Consider the following 4,844-nt stretch of genomic DNA (forward strand, 5'->3'; position numbering starts at 1 on the left):
AGGATGCAGTCCAGAGTGGGTCCTTTGCAATTCTGAGAGAGTTTGGCCCTCAGCTGGGGCAGGGCTGACTGTAGAGAGGTTAGGTGCCGGCGCATTGTTGCAAGCGTGGAGCAGAGAATCTTGAAGGAGAACTGTTGCTGGTGTTTTTGAATCTGTAGTCTGTACTATTTGTCCTGTTCGGGTCCGAACTCAGCTGGTTTAAAAGTGGTCTGGAGTCCGTGTGGGATGATTCCCCCCACCATCACACACATTCCAGTTACAGGTTCCGCCCCCACTCCCAGCTCTACACCCACACCAGATCCCAGCTCCCAGCCCTGCCGAGATTTCACCATCCCCCCAGACCTCCCCCTCAGTGAGGACGAACGATCAGTCCTCAGCAAAGGACTCACCTTCATCCCCCTCCTTCCACGCATCAATGAATTTAATACACGCCGTGATGTCGAACAGTTCTTCCGTCGCCTCCACCTCCGAGCTTACTTTCACAATCAGGACTCCCGCCCACCTTCTGAGGACCCCTTCGCCAACCTCCAACACACTGCATCCACCTGGACACCCCGCGCTGGCCTATTACCTGCCCTCGACCTCTTCATTTCCAACTGCCGCCAGGACATTAACCGCCTCAACCTGTCGACCCCCCTCCCCCACTCCAACCTCTCACCCTCACAACGCGCAGCCCTCCAATCCCTCTGCTCCAATCCCAACCTCACCATCAAGCCAGCGGTTAAAGGCGGCGCAGTGGTAGTATGGCGCACTGACCTCTACACCGCTGAAGCCAAACGTCAACTCGAGGACACCTCTTCCTACTGCCCCCTCGACCATGACCCCACCCCCATCACCAAACCATCATCCCCCAGACCATACAGAACCTCATCACCTGAGGAGATCTCCCATCCACAGCTTCCAACCTCACAGTGCGGGAACCCCGCACTGCCCGGTTCTACCTCCTTCCCAAGATCCACACGCCTGACCACCTGGCCGATCCATTGTCTCAGCATGTTCCTGCCACACTGAACTCATCTCTACCTACCTCGACACTGTCCTATCCCCCCAATCCAGGAATTCCACACATACATTCGAGAAACCACCCACGCCGTCCACCTCGACCAAGACTTCCGTTTCCCTGGCCCCCAACGCCTCATCTTCGCCATGGATATTCAATCCCTCTACACCTCCATCCTCCATGACCAGGGCCTCCAAGTCCTCCGTTTCTTCCTCTCCAGACGTCCCCAACAGTACCATTCCACCGACACTCTCATTCGTTTGGCTGAACTGGTCCTCACCCTGAACAATTTTTCCTTTGAACCCTCCCACTTCCTCCCAACCAATGGGGTAGCCATGGGCACACGTATGGGCCCCAGCTATGCCTGTCTCTTTGTTAGCTACATAGAGCAGTTGATCTTCCGTAATTACACTGGCACCATTCCCCACCTCTTCCGCCTCAACATTGATGACTGCATTGGCGCCACCTCATACTCCCGCGAGGAGGTTGAGCAATTGATCAACTTCACCAACACATTCCACCCTGAACTTAAATTTACCTGGACCATCTCTGACACCTCCCTCCCCTTCCTGGACCTCTTCATCTCCATTAATATCGACCAACTTGACACTGACATTTTTTACAAACCCACCGACTCCCACAGCTACCTGGGTTACACCTCTTCCCACCCTACCTCTTGCAAAAATACCATCCCGTATTCCCAATTCCTCCGACTCCGCCGGATCTGTTCCCAGGAGGACCAGTTCCACCACAGAACACACCAGATGGCCTCCTTCTTTAGAGACTGGAAATTTCCTTCCCACGTGGTTAAAGATGCCCTCCAACGCATCTCGTCCACATCCCGCACCTCCGCCCTCAGACCACACCCCTCCAACCGTAACAAGGACAGAACGCAACTGGTGCTCACCTTCCACCCTACAAACCTTCGCATAAAGCAAATCATCCGCCAACATATTTGCCACCTCCAAACAGACCCCACCACCAGGGATATATTTCCCTCCCCACTCCTTTCCACCTTCTGCAAAGACCGTTCCCTCCATGACTCACTGGTCAGGTCCATGCCCCCAAACAACCCAACCTCCAATCCTGGCACTTTCCCCTGCGACCGCAGGAACTGTAAAACCTGCGCCCAAACCTCCTCCCTCACCTCTACCCAAGGCCCTAAAAGAGCCTTCCACATCCATCAAAGTTTTACTTGCACATCCACTAATATCATTTATTGTATCCGTTGCTCCCGATGCGGTCTCCTCTATATTGGGGAGACTGGCCGCCTCCTAGCAGAGCGCTTTAGGGAACATCTCCGGGACTCCCGCACCAATCAACCAAATCGCCCCGTGGCCCAACATTTCAACTCCCCCTCCCACTCTGCCGAGGACATTGAGGTCGTGGGCCTCCTTCACCGCCGCTCCCTCACCACCAGACGCCTGGAGGAAGAACGCCTCATCTTCCGCCTCGGAACACTTCAACCCCAGGGCATCAATGTAGACTTCAACAGTTTCCTCATTTCCCCTTCCCCCACCTCACCCTAGTTCTAAACTTTCAGCTCGGTAACTGTCCCCATAACTTGTCCGGACTTGTCCTACCTGCCTATCTCCTTTTCCACCTATCCACTCCACCCTCTCCTCCTTGACCTATCACCTTCATCCCCTCCCCCATTCACCCATTGTACTCTATGCTACTTTCTCCACACCCCCACCCTCCTCTAGCTTATCTCTCCACGCTTCAGGCTCACTGCCTTTATTCCTGATGAAGGGCTTTTGCCCGAAACGTCGATTTCGAAGGTACTTGGATGCTGCCTGAACTGCTGTGCTCTTCCAGCACCACTAATCCAGCACGAATATGTACTTCGATTAAGGAAAGGTTTATTAAAAAGTGAGTGGTCATAGTGAGTCACTTTAGCATCCCCAATAATGACAGGGGGTCCCTTGGCGCAAGAGGCTTAGACGGGGCAGAATTTCTTACCTGCAACCGTATGTGTATAGACCAACGAGAGGATGAGCCATACTGGACCTTGGCTGATGACCCTGGTCAGGTAACTGACCTCTCAATCGGATACAATATTAGGAAGAGTGATCACAGCTCTCTCAGACTTAAGATAGTTACGAACATGGATAATTCAGGATCTTGTGTGAAGCTACTGAATTGGCGGAAGGCAAATTACGTCAGTATCAGGCAGAGCTAGGACGTGTCAATTGGGAGGAGCTGCTATCAGGGAAATCCACATTTTATATGTGGGAACTGCTTGTTAAATCCTGACAGCAAAATCATCTCGTGAACGTCCTCCCGCCTGCTCGAATTTCAATCTATTTTGTTTGAACAGATATTTCAAGGCCGCTGCATATCAGACAACAGGAAGAGATAAAGGATGATTCTGCACTGTGTCCGTCTCAGGATCAGCTTGTCTCTCCAGGCACCTAAAGTCTTTATTGTGGGTCAGAGAGCTTCAGAATTAATAAGAGCACTGAAGGAGGCCATTTAACACAGTGTACAACGACGAGCTCTCCAACACAAGTTGAAAACTGAGAGAACTGTGTGTGTGTGTGTGTGTGTGTGTGTGTGAGAGAGAGAGAGAGAGAGAGAGAGAGAGAGAGAGAGAGAGAGAGAGAGAGAAAGAGAGAGAGAGAGAGAGAGAGAGAGAGAGAAGTTAACAGAGAAAAAGGAAGTCAAGAGATAGAAAAGAAATGGATAGGAAACGGAGCGACAGAGTGAGTGAGAGCAAGGGGTGTCAGGTGAGTGTGAAGTTAGATCAGAAAACAGCATGAGGACAAATACACAGACATTTTATTTAGAACTCCCACAGACTGCAAGCCCTTTGTCTGGTGCCGTACCCTGTGAGCACTGTGAGCACCTGTCATCCCAGATCATTTATCGCCAATAATTTCACAGAGCCGGGTTGCTGACGGCTGACCAAGGTCCAAAATAGCAATAGATTGGTTCCAGGGAGAAGGTGAATTAATTTAAATATTCTGAGTTTACAAGAACTTGTAGTGCTTCTAGACATTGTGATAGAGACAGGGCGAGAGAATCTCAGTGAGGGGATCACTGACTGAGGGGAAATCAGCATTTCAGCTGTGGGTCAAATAATGACTGATAAAGCTTGAACACCTCGTCCGTGGTTTTGTAATTCACCTTTCAATTCATATAGCTCCACATTGTAAGTGTATTTTAACAGACTTGTCTCTTTGTAGTTTTCATGTTTTGCTATGTGCAGAAATGGTTTTTTTTCTTGTCCCTGCATTTTGTGTTAAATAAACACATTTTATGACTGAGGAAGAAAGGATCTGTTCCGATAGGACAGTCTTCGTATGAACCGTGCTGGGACCAGAGTCCAAGTGAATCTTAACTAAGGCTGTAGATGGAGCTCTAAACTGATCATATTGTGTGTGCGTTGGCAGGGTTGGGGGTTCTGTTATAGGGTTTAATTAGAAAATAGGAGGTAAGTGTACAGAGCTCAGGAGAGGTTATTAAAATCTCCAGCACAGATGCAAATAGGACAGTTGTGTATGGAAAGTGTAAGCAATTAAACTTTCAGCACACTGGACAAACAAATGACAATGAGAGGAGAGACCTTTAATACAAGATTGAAGGGTTAGATCTGAAGGCGAGCAGTATAAGGAATAGAGTAAATGAGCTTGTGACACAGATTGAAATTGATAGGTATGCCGTGATGGGCATCACAGAGAGGTGGCTGCAAGGGGATCAGGATATTCAAGGACATATATACTATCGAAAAGTTAGGTGGCAGAGGGAGTGGGTTTACTTTATTATTAAGAAATGAAATTAAATCAATAGTAAGAAAGGAAGTAAAGTCGGATGGTGTAGAATCTGCGTGGGTAGAATTGAG

This window comes from Chiloscyllium punctatum, chromosome 18, assembly GCF_047496795.1.
Source record: "Chiloscyllium punctatum isolate Juve2018m chromosome 18, sChiPun1.3, whole genome shotgun sequence".
Classification (NCBI taxonomy): Eukaryota; Metazoa; Chordata; class Chondrichthyes; order Orectolobiformes; family Hemiscylliidae; genus Chiloscyllium; species Chiloscyllium punctatum.